Source organism: Syngnathus scovelli, unplaced genomic scaffold (genome assembly GCF_024217435.2).
Source record: "Syngnathus scovelli strain Florida unplaced genomic scaffold, RoL_Ssco_1.2 HiC_scaffold_196, whole genome shotgun sequence".
Lineage (NCBI taxonomy): Eukaryota > Metazoa > Chordata > Actinopteri > Syngnathiformes > Syngnathidae > Syngnathus > Syngnathus scovelli.
The window spans coordinates 7,501-20,000 of NW_026061291.1; positions in this window are offsets into that span (position 1 = coordinate 7,501).

Here is a 12,500-nt window from a genome sequence, read left to right on the forward strand (position 1 = left end):
CGACCGCCACAAGGCGACAGCCACCATCCCCAAGCGCCACCCCCGACCGCCACCCCCCGACCGCCACCAGCCGACCGCCACCAGCCGACCGCCACCAGCCGACCGCCACAAGGCGACAGCCACCATCCCCAAGCGCCATCCCCGACCGCCACCCCCCGACCGCCACAAGGCGACAGCCACCATCCCCAAGCGCCATCCCCGACCGCCACCCCCCGACCGCCACCAGCCGACCGCCACCAGCCGACCGCCACAAGGCGACAGCCACCATCCCCAAGCGCCATCCCCGACCGCCACAAGGCGACCGCCACAAGGCGACCGCCACCAGCCGACCGCCACAAGGCGACAGCCACCATCCCCAAGCGCCATCCCCGACCGCCACAAGGCGACCGCCACAAGGCGACCGCCACCAGCCGACCGCCACAAGGCGACAGCCACCATCCCCAAGCGCCATCCCCGACCGCCACCCCCCGACCGCCACCAGCCGACCGCCACCAGCCGACAGCCACCATCCCCAAGCGCCATCCCCAAGCGCCACCCCCGACCGCCACCAGCCGACCGCCACCAGCCGACCGCCACCAGCCGACCGCCACCAGCCGACAGCCACCATCCCCAAGCGCCATCCCCAAGCGCCACCCCCGACCGCCACCAGCCGACAGCCACCAGCCGACCGCCACCAGCCGACCGCCACCGGCCGTTCGCGGTGTGCGCCGCCGTTCCCCAAGCACCCTCCGGGACGAAGCCGGAGCCAGAGAATAGCAGCGGTGGTGCGTAAAAGCTGCGGCCGGGCCTCGCGGAAGGTCCCCGGGCGGCGAGCTGCGGAGCCCCGGCCTCCAGCTTCCACCAGGTAATAGGACCGGGCGCGCGTAAAAGCTGCGGCCGGGCCTCGCGGAAGGTCCTCGGGCATCCAGCGAGATCACACGGCCCCCACCGGAGGCGGCTAGCGCCTCCGTAGAGTAGTACCGGCCCGTGGAAGCGGCCGCCCGTCAGCCTGCGTTGCCGCTGGTCGAAAAATGCACTAAGTGCCAAACCCCATTCATTTACAACGGCGTGTCCGCCAGAGGGCGCACTTCCCCCGGCGGACCAGCCGGCGGGGCTCGTTAGAGAGTGTATCCGCCTGGCAGTGCCTCCTGGACGGCCTGTATTCCGGACCGCGACCGCTAACTTACGGGAGCCTAAACGGCCCGCGGACCAGCCGGCGGGTCCTCCGTGAAAGCCTATCCGCCTGGCGGTGCCTCCTGGCCGGCCTGGATTCCGGACCGCGACCGCTCACTCGCGGGACCCTAAACGGCCCGCGGACCAGCCGGCGGGTCCTCCGTGAAAGCCTATCCGCCTGGCGGTGCCTCCTGGCCGGCCTGGATTCCGGACCGCCACCGCTCACTCGCGGGACCCTAAACGGCCCGCGGACCAGCCGGCGGCTCCTCCGTGAAAGCCTATCCGCCTGGCGGTGCCTCCTGGCCGGCCTGGATTCCGGACCGCCACCGCTCACTCGCGGGACCCTAATCGGCCCGCGGACCAGCCGGCGGATCCTCCGTGAAAGCCTATCCGCCTTCGCCGGTTCCCCGGCCGGCCACGGGTGGCGAGAATCCGGCCTCCTCGCCCGGAGCGCGCTTCGACTTGGGCGAAAAATGCACCAAGTGCCAAACCCCATTCATTTACAACGGCGTGTCCGCCAGAGGGCGCACTTCCTCCGGCCGGCGGGGCTCGTTAGAGAGCGCGTCCGCCTTGGCCGGTTCCCCGGCCGGCCACGGGTGGCGAGAATCCGGCCTCCTCGCCCGGAGCGCGCTTCGACTTGGGCGAAAAATGCACTAAGTGCCAAACCCCATTCATTTACAACGGCGTGTCCGCCAGAGGGCGCACTTCCTCCGGCCGGCGGGGCTCGTTAGAGAGCGCGTCCGCTTTCGCCGGTTCCCCGGTCGGCCGCGAACGGCGAAAAGCCGGCCTCTTCCCCCGGAGCCCGGTGGGCGAATTTTTTTTTTTTTTTTTTTTTTCAAAGTGCCAACGGCTCTCGCGCCGCGCTGCGTCCGCCTTCGCCGGTTCCCCGGTCGGCCCGAACGAGCGAAAATTCGGCCTCTTGCCCCGGAGCCCGGTCGGCGAATTATTTATTTATTTATTTATTTATTTTTCCAAAGTGCCAACGGCTCTCGCGCCGCGATGCGTCCGCCTTCGCCGGTTCCCCGGTCGGCCACGAACGGCCAAAAATCGGCCTCTCCCCCCGGAGCCCGGTCGGCGAATTATTATTTATTTATTTATTTATTTATTTATTTTTCCAAAGTGCCAACGGCTCTCGCGCCGCGATGCGTCCGCCTTCGCCGGTTCCCCGGTCGGCCACGAAGTATTGCGCATGATTATACGCGATGTTAATATTTATTTAATTATTAAATAAATACATACATGTGTTTATTAATGATATACGCGATGTTAATATTTATTTAATTATTACCTATATTATGAATAAACTAACGGTGATTTTACACGATTGACTACATACGTGACCGTGATATAGTGCCGAGGGCTCCCGCGCCGTCACGCGTCCGCCTTGGCACGGGTCGCCCGCGGCAGCGAGCGTTCGGCTCGCGGGGGTCCGCGGGGTGTTATTAGGGAGTGCGGCAGCCGTGCCGAGGCTCCGGCCGGCCGCCGGAAGTCCCGCGGGGGAGCGTCGGAGCTCCGCGAGGCCGGCCGGGGAGCCTCTTAGTCATCGCCCGCGCTCGCGGTGGTCCCGGTCGCTTAAAGTGCCACGGGAGGCGTAGCGATGCGAGTGAGTGTGCGCAAAGTGCGAGAGGCGGTGCATTTACGCGCCGTGTCCGCGAGAGGGAGGCAATTCCCCGTTGCGACCTCCGGGAGATCAGCGGGCCGCCGAAAAGGCTCGGCCGGGGTGCCTGGAGCCTCCTCGGGCGTCGAGTTAGGAGGGGGGCGCGCGGAGAACCGGCTGGATGTCCCCTGGAAGCTCAGCGGGCCGTGGGAAAGGCTTGGCCGGGGTGCCGGAAGCCTCGGCCGGCTTAAAAGTGAGGAGGAAAGCGCGCGGAGAACCGGCCGGAGGTCCCCTGGAAGCTCAGCGGGCCGTGGAGAAAGCTTAGCCGGGGTGCCTGGAGCCTCGGCCGGCTTAAAATGTGAGGAGGAAAGCGCGCGGAGAACCGGCCGGAGGTCCCCTGGAAGCTCAGCGGGACGTGGGAAACGCTTGGCCGGGGTGCCGGAAGCCTCGGCCGGCTTAAAAGTGAGGAGGAAAGCGCGCGGAGAACCGGCCGGAGGTCCCCTGGAAGCTCAGCGGGCCGTGGGAAACGCTTGGCCGGGGTGCCGGAGAGCCTCGGCCGGCTTAAAACGTGAGGAGGAAAGCACCGGGAGAACCGGCTGGAGGTCTTCTGGAAGCTCAGCGGGCCGCCGAAAACGCGTAGCCGAGGTGCCGGGAGCCTCCTCGGGCGTCAAAAGTGAGGAGCGACGCACCCCCGAGAACCGCCCGGGTCCTCCAGCCACCGTTGAAAAAGACGTCGAGTCAGGCTACCTTAAGAGAGTCACAGTTACTCCCGCCGTTTACCCGCGCGGAGCGTCATCGCCTCCGCGAACCGTCAAAAATAAATAAATTCATAAATAAATAAATGTCAAGTGAGCCTACCTTAAGAGAGTCACAGTTACTCCCGCCGTTTACCCGCGCGGAGCGTCATCGCCTCCGCGAACCGTCAAAAATAAATAAATACATAAATAAATAGATGTCAAGTGAGCCTACCTTAAGAGAGTCACAGTTACTCCCGCCGTTTACCCGCGCGGAGCGTCATCGCCTCCGCGAACCGTCAAAAATAAATAAATACATAAATAAATAGATGTCAAGTGAGCCTACCTTAAGAGAGTCACAGTTACTCCCGCCGTTTACCCGCGCGGAGCGTCATCGCCTCCGCGAACCGTCAAAAATAAATAAATACATAAATAAATAGATGTCAAGTGAGCCTACCTTAAGAGAGTCACAGTTACTCCCGCCGTTTACCCGCGCGGAGCGTCATCGCCTCCGCGAACCGTCAAAAATAAATAAATACATAAATAAATAGATGTCAAGTGAGCCTACCTTAAGAGAGTCACAGTTACTCCCGCCGTTTACCCCGCGCGGAGCGTCATCGCCTCCGCGAACCGTCAAAAATAAATAAATACATAAATAAATAGATGTCAAGTGAGCCTACCTTAAGAGAGTCACAGTTACTCCCGCCGTTTACCCGCGCGGAGCGTCATCGCCTCCGCGAACCGTCAAAAATAAATAAATACATAAATAAATAGATGTCAAGTGAGCCTACCTTAAGAGAGTCACAGTTACTCCCGCCGTTTACCCGCGCGGAGCGTCATCGCCTCCGCGAACCGTCAAAAATAAATAAATACATAAATAAATAGATGTCAAGTGAGCCTACCTTAAGAGAGTCACAGTTACTCCCGCCGTTTACCCGCGCGGAGCGTCATCGCCTCCGCGAACCGTCAAAAATAAATAAATACATGAATAAATAGTCAAGTGAGCCTACCTTAAGAGAGTCGTAGTTACTCCCGCCGTTCGGCCGCTTAAAGTGCCACGGGAGGCGTAGCAATGCGAGTGAGTGTGCGCCAAGTGCGAGAGGCGGTGTATTTACTCGCCGTGTCCGCGAGAGGGAGGTAACTCCCCGTTGCGACCTCCGGGAGAGCAACGGGCCGCCGAAAACGCTCAGCCGAGGTGCTGGAAGCCTCGGCCGGCTCTCAAAGCGAGGCGCGAGGCACCGGGAGAACCGGCTGGAGGTACCCTGGAAGCTCAGCGGGCCGTGGGAAACGCTCAGCCGAGGTGCTGGAAGCCTCGGCCGGCTCACAAAGCGAGGCGCGAGGCACCGGGAGAACCGGCTGGAGGTCCCCTGGAAGCTCAGCGGGCCGTGGGAAACGCTCAGCCGAGGTGCTGGAAGCCTCGGCCGGCTCACAAAGCGAGGCGCGAGGCACCGGGAGAACCGGCCGGAGGTCCCCTGGAAGCTCAGCGGGCCGTGGAGAAAGCTTAGCCGGGGTGCCGGAAGCCTCGGCCGGCTTAAAATGTGAGGAGGAAACCGGCTGGACGTCTTCTGGAAGATCAGCGGGCCGTGGAAAATGCTAAGCCGAGGTGCTGGTTGTCGAATAAGGCTCCGCCATCTCGTAGAAGGTGCTAATAAAGTTCATATCCGCTCGGCTGGAGGTAATTGGCCCGCGGACCGGCCGGCGGGACCTCCGTGACAGCCTACCCGCCTGGCGGTGCCTCCTGGCCGGCGTGCATTCCGGGCCGCGACCGCTAACTTACGGGACCATAAATGGCCCGCGGACCAGCTGGCGGGACCTCCGTGACCGCCTATCCGCCTGGCGGTGCCTCCTGGCCGGCCTGGATTCCGGACCGCGACCGCTCACTCGCGGGACCCTAAATGGCCCGCGGACCAGCCGGCGGGACCTCCGTGACAGCCTATCCGCCTCCCGGTGGCTGCTGGCCGGCGCGGATTCCGGGCCGCGACCGCTAACTTACGGGACCCCAATTGGCCCGCGGACCAGCCGGCGGGACCCCCGTGACCGCCTATCCGCCTTGGCCGGTTCCCCGGCCGGCCACGGATGGCGAGAATCCGGCCTCCTCGCCCGGAGCGCTCGTCGGCTTCGGCGAAAAATGCACTAAGTGCCAAACCCCATTCATTTACAATGGCGTGTCCGCCAGAGGGCGCAGTTCCCCCCGCGGACCGGCCGGCGGGACCTCCGTGACAGCCTATCCGCCTGGCGGTGGCTGCGGGCCGGCGCGGATTCCGGGCCGCGACCGCTAACTTACGGGACCCCGATTGGCCCGCGGACCAGCCGGCGGGACCTCCGTGACCGCCTATCCGCCTGCGCTGGTTCCCCGGCCGGCGCGAATTCCGGGCCGCGACCGCTAACTTACGGGACCCCGATTGGCCCGCGGACCAGCCGGCGGGACCTCCGTGACCGCCTATCCGCCTGCGCTGGTTCCCCGGCCGGCGCGAATTCCGGGCCGCGACCGCTAACTTACGGGACCCCGATTGGCCCGCGGACCAGCCGGCGGGACCTCCGTGACCGCCTATCCGCCTGCGCTGGTTCCCCGGCCGGCGCGAATTCCGGGCCGCGACCGCTAACTTACGGGACCCCGATTGGCCCGCGGACCAGCCGGCGGGACCTCCGTGACCGCCTATCCGCCTGCGCTGGTTCCCCGGCCGGCGCGAATTCCGGGCCGCGACCGCTAACTTACGGGACCCCGATTGGCCCGCGGACCAGCCGGCGGGACCTCCGTGACCGCCTATCCGCCTGCGCTGGTTCCCCGGCCGGCGCGAATTCCGGGCCGCGACCGCTAACTTACGGGACCCCGATTGGCCCGCGGACCAGCCGGCGGGACCTCCGTGACCGCCTATCCGCCTGCGCTGGTTCCCCGGCCGGCGCGAATTCCGGGCCGCGACCGCTAACTTACGGGACCCCAATTGGCCCGCGGACCAGCCGGCGGGACCTCCGTGACCGCCTATCCGCCTCCGCTGGTTCCCCGCTCGGCGTGGATTCCGGACCGCGACCGCTAAATTACGGGACCCAAATTGGCCCGCGGACCAGCCGGCGGGACCTCCGTGACCGCCTATCCGCCTTCGCTGGTTCCCCGGTCGGCCACAGATGACGAATATTCGGCCTCTCGCTCTGGAAGTCCTGCCGACTTAGCCGAAAATTTTCTAAGTGCCATCGGCTCTCGCTCGGAAAAGTGTCCGCCTCGTCTGGTTCCCCAGCTCGGCCTCAGAATTCGAAAATTCGGCCTCTCTGAGGTACCAGGGGTAGGCTTTATGTACTTGGTCCCCCCAGTTAGTGTACTCATCACTTTACCCCCCTTTCGCAAAATATAGTCGGCACGTATGTGCAGAACTGTTTATTTTCATTTTAAAAATTTTCTAAGTGCCAGCGGAAGCTGTCACACGAACTGTCCGAGCTACCACGGTGCCCATCCCGGGCAGTGACGGCAAAAGGCCGATGTGTGTTTGATGGAAGTCTGAATAATTTCTAAGTGCCAACGGCTCAACCGCCGTAAAGTGTCCGCCTCGGCTGGTTCTCCCGGTCGGCCCGAACGAGCGAAAATTCGGCCTCTTCCCCTGGAGGTCCGGAACATTTTGGCGAATATTTTCAAAGTGCCAACGGCTGTTCCGCCGTAACGTGTCCGACCCGGCTGGTTCCTCCGGTCGGCCCGAACGAGCGAAAATTCGGCCTCTTCCCCTGGAGGTCCGGACGACTTTGGCGAATATTTTCTAAGTGCGAACGGCTGTTGCGCCGTAACGTGTCCGACCCGGCTGGTTCCTCCGGTCGGCCTGAACGAGCGAAAATTCGGCCTCTTCCCCTGGAGGTCCGGACGACTTTGGCGAATATTTTCAAAGTGCCAACGGCTGTTGGGCCGTAAAGTGTCCGACCCGGCTGGTTCCTCCGGTCGGCCCGAACGAGCGAAAATTCGGCCTCTTCCCCTGGAGGTCCGGAACATTTTGGCGAATATTTTCAAAGTGCCAACGGCTGTTGCGCCGTAACGTGTCCGACCCGGCCGGTTCCTCCGGTCGGCCCGAACGAGCGAAAATTCGGCCTCTTCCCCTGGAGGTCCGGAACATTTTGGCGAATATTTTCAAAGTGCCAACGGCCGTTCCGCCGTAAAGTGTCCGACCCGGCTGGTTCCTCCGGTCGGCCCGAACGAGCGAAAATTCGGCCTCTTCCCCTGGAGGTCCGGACGACTTTGGCGAATATTTTCAAAGTGCCAACGGCTGTTGGGCCGTAAAGTGTCCGACCCGGCTGGTTCCTCCGGTCGGCCCGAACGAGCGAAAATTCGGCCTCTTAACCCTGGAGGTCCGTTCAAGTTTAACGAATAATTTCTAAGTGCTAACGGCTGTTGCGCCGTAACGTGTCCGACCCGGCCGGTTCCTCCGGTCGGCCCGAACGAGCGAAAATACGGCCTCTTCCCCTGGAGGTCCGGAACATTTTGGCGAATATTTTCAAAGTGCCAACGGCTGTTGCGCCGTAACGTGTCCGACCCGGCTGGTTCCTCCGGTCGGCCCGAACGAGCGAAAATTCGGCCTCTTCCCCTGGAGGTCCGTTCAAGATTAACGAATATTTTCTAAGTGCCAACGGCTCTTGCGCCGAAAAGCGTCCGCCTCGGCTGGTTCCCGATGTCGGCCAGAACAAGTGAAAATTCGGCCTCTTCCCCTGGAAGTCCGGCCGAGTTCGGCGAATATTTCCTAAGTGCCAACGGCTGTTCCGCCGTAAAGAGTCCGACTCGGCTGGTTCCCGATGTCGGCCAGAACAAGTGAAAATTCGGCCTCTTCCCCTGGAGGTCCGTTCAAGATTAACGAATATTTTCTAAGTGCCAACGGCTCTTGCGCCGAAAAGCGTCCGACTCGGCTGGTTCCCGATGTCGGCCAGAACAAGTGAAAATTCGGCCTCTTCCCCTGGAGGTCCGTTCAAGATTAACGAATATTTTCTAAGTGCCAACGGCTGCTCCGCCGTAAAGCGTCCGCTTCGGCTGGTTCCCGATGTCGGCCAGAACAAGTGAAAATTCGGCCTCTTCCCCTGGAGGTCCGTTCAAGATTAACGAATATTTTCTAAGTGCCAACGGCTCTTGCGCCGAAAAGCGTCCGCCTCGGCTGGTTCCCGATGTCGGCCAGAACAAGTGAAAATTCGGCCTCTTCCCCTGGAGGTCCGTTCACGATTAACGAATATTTTCTAAGTGCCAACGGCTCTTGCGCCGAAAAGCGTCCGCCTCGGCTGGTTCCCGATGTCGGCCAGAACAAGTGAAAATTCGGCCTCTTCCCCTGGAGGTCCGTTCAAGATTAACGAATATTTTCTAAGTGCCAACGGCTCTTGCGCCGAAAAGCGTCCGCCTCGGCTGGTTCCCGCGGTCGGACACAAAATGTGTCAATTCGGCCTCTCTGAGGTACCAGGGGTGGGCTTTATGTACTTGGTCCCCCCACTTAGTGTACTCATCACTTTACCCCCATTTCGCAAAATATAGTCGGCACGTATGTGCAGAACTGTTTATTTTCATTTTAAAAATTGTCTAAGTGCCAGCGGAAGCTGTCACGCGAACTGTCCGAGCTACCACGGTGCCCATCCCGGGCAGTGACGGCAAAAGGCCGATGTGTGTTTGATGGAAGTCTGAATAATTTCTAAGTGCCAACGGCTCAACCGCCGTAAAGTGTCCGCCTCGGCTGGTTCTCCCGGTCGGCCCGAACGAGCGAAAATTCGGCCTCTTCCCCTGGAGGTCCGGAACATTTTGGCGAATATTTCCTAAGTGCCAACGGCTGCTCCGCCGTAAAGTGTCCGCCTCGGCTGGTTCCCCCGGTCGGCCAGAACAAGTGAAAATTCGGCCTCTTCCCCTGGAGGTCCGGAACATTTTGGCGAATATTTCCTAAGTGCCAACGGCTGCTCCGCCGTAAAGTGTCCGCCTCGGCCGGTTCACCCGGTCGGCCAGAACAAGTGAAAATTTGGCCTCTTCCCCTGGAGGTCCGGAACATTTTGGCGAATATTTCCTAAGTGCCAACGGCTGCTCCGCCGTAAAGTGTCCGCCTCGGCCGGTTCACCCGGTCGGCCAGAACAAGTGAAAATTTGGCCTCTTCCCCTGGAGGTCCGGAACATTTTGGCGAATATTTCCTAAGTGCCAACGGCTGCTCCGCCGTAAAGTGTCCGACTCGGCTGGTTCCCCCGGTCGGCCAGAACAAGTGAAAAATCGGCCTCTTCCCCTGGAAGTCCGGCCGAGTTAAGGCAAATATTTCCTAAGTGCCAACGGCTGCTCAGCCTTAAAGTGTCCGACTCGGCTGGTTCCCGATGTCGGCCAGAACAAGTGAAAATCCGGCCTCTTCCCCTGGAAGTCCGGCCGAGTTAAGGCAAATATTTCCTAAGTGCCAACGGCTGCTCAGCCTTTAAGTGTCCGACTCGGCTGGTTCCCGATGTTGGCCAGAACAAGTGAAAATCCGGCCTCTTCCCCTGGAAGTCCGGCCGAGTTAAGGCAAATATTTCCTAAGTGCCAAGGGCTGCTCAGCCTTAAAGGGCCCGACTCGTCTGGTTCCCGATGTCGGCCAGAACAAGTGACAATTCGGCCTCTTCCCCTGGAGGTCTTTTCAAGTTTAACGAATATTTTCTAAGTGCCGACGGCTGCTCCGCCTTAAAGCGTCCGACTCGGCTGGTTCCCGATGTCGGCCAGAACAAGTGACAATTCGGCCTCTTCCCCTGGAGGTCCTTTCAAGTTTAACGAATATTTTCTAAGTGCCAACGGCTGCTCCGCCTTAAAGCGTCCGACTCGGCTGGTTCCCGATGTCGGCCAGAACAGGTGAAAATTCGGCCTCTTCCCCTGGAGGTCCGTTCAAGTTTGGCGAATATTTTCTAAGTGCCAACGGCTGCTCCGCCTTAAAGTGTCCGACTCGGCTGGTTCCCGATGTCGGGCAGAACAAGTGACAATTCGGCCTCTTCCCCTGGAAGTCCGGCCGAGTTTGGCGAATATTTTCTAAGTGCCAACGGCTGCTCCGCCGTAAAGAGTCCGACTCGGCTGGTTCCCGATGTCGGCCAGAACAAGTGACAATTCGGCCTCTTCCCCTGGAGGTCCTTTGAAGTTTAGCGAATATTTTCTAAGTTCCAACGGCTCTTGCGCCGAAAAGCGTCCGACTCGGCTGGTTCCCGATGTCGGCCAGAACAGGTGAAAATTCGGCCTCTTCCCCTGGAGGTCCGTTCAAGTTTGGCGAATATTTTCTAAGTGCCAACGGCTGCTCCGCCTTAAAGTGTCCGACTCGGCTGGTTCCCGATGTCGGGCAGAACAAGTGACAATTCGGCCTCTTCCCCTGGAAGTCCGGCCGAGTTTGGCGAATATTTTCTAAGTGCCAACGGCTGCTCCGCCGTAAAGAGTCCGACTCGGCTGGTTCCCGATGTCGGCCAGAAAAAGTGACAATTCGGCCTCTTCCCCTGGAGGTCCTTTGAAGTTTAGCGAATATTTTCTAAGTGCCAACGGCTCTTGCGCCGAAAAGCGTCCGCCTCGGCTGGTTCCCGCGGTCGGCCGTAATAGGCGAAAATTCGGCCTCTTCCCCTGGAGCGACCTCCAAATTTGGGCGAAATTTTTCTAAGTGCCTAAAGGTACCAGGGGTTTGGGTACCAGGGGTGCAGTACGAACTGGTCTTTTGTCAACCCATGTACTTTTTCTAGAGTACATGGGTTGGTCCCCCCACTTAGTGTACTCATCACTTTACCCCCCTTTCGCAAAATATAGTCAGAACGAGCATGGGGGACGCAATTGTTTTCCATGCAAATCAATTGGGCCTGGTCCGAGCGCTGGTAACGGCCGCCAGCAAGCGTCCCCTGCTCGGATAGCAGAACTGAAGAAGGCACGGCACTTCCAGAGAGAGAGAGAAAATTTTCTAAGTGCCACATTTCTCAAAAATTTTCAAAGTGCCACATTTCTCAAAAATTTTCAAAGTGCCACATTTCTCAAAAATTTTCAAAGTGCCACATCTCTCAAAAATGTTCAAAGTGCCACATCTCTGAAAAACTTTCTAAGTGCCACATCTCTGAAAAACTTTCTAAGTGCCACATCTCTGAAAAACTTTCTAAGTGCCACATCTCTGAAAAATTTTCTAAGTGCCACAGCACGGCTGTGAAATATTCAAAGTCCTACAGGCATTGGCAGAATCCGCGGACGGCCGTCTGCTCCCGGCGGCCGCCGCGAAGCTACTACCCCCTCCCGGGGACGGCTGTCTGCTCCCGGCAGCCGTCCTTACCCCCCTCCCCCGTTTGCACCGCCTGAAGTTAGACCCGCCTTGGTAGGGCCCCCACCGGCCCCGGCTCGCCGGCGTTGGGTGGACGGTTCCTGCCCACTTGCGGGTCCCGGTCGCTTGGCAACCGACCGGGGAGGACCAGCCGCCTCCTTAAACACAGGCTGGAAGGGAAATCCGATCAAGCTACGGAGGACCGGCCGCCTCCTTAAACACAGGCCGGAAGGGAAATCCGATCAAGCTACGGAGGACCGGTCGCCTCCCTAAACACAGGCCGGGCAAAAATCTGCGAATGGGCCCGTCAAGGGTAGTGGGTCATCCAAGGAGGGAGGTACCGGCCGCCTCCTTAAACACAGGCCGGGCAAAAATCTGCGAATGGCCCGTCAAGGGTAGAAGGTCATCCAAGGAGGGAGGTACCGGCCGCCTCCTTAAACACAGGCCGGGCAAAAATCTGCGAATGGCCCGTCAAGGGTAGAAGGTCATCCAAGGAGGGAGGTACCGGCCGCCTCCTTAAACACAGGCCGGGCAAAAATCTGCGAATGGCCCGTCAAGGGTTGTTGGTCATCCAAGGAGGGAGGTACCGGCCGCCTCCTTAAACACAGGCCGGGCAAAAATCTGCGAACGGCCCGTCAAGGGTTCTGTCTCATCCAAGAAAGGGGTACCGGCCGCCTCAGAGGCCGGAGCGAAGGGGGCGAAAGGCTGTCGATGGGGAAGGATCGGGGCCACGGCTAATCTAGCGATGCCCGCGTCGGGCGGTCACTCCGACGAATGAGCGGGGCCGAATCCGGC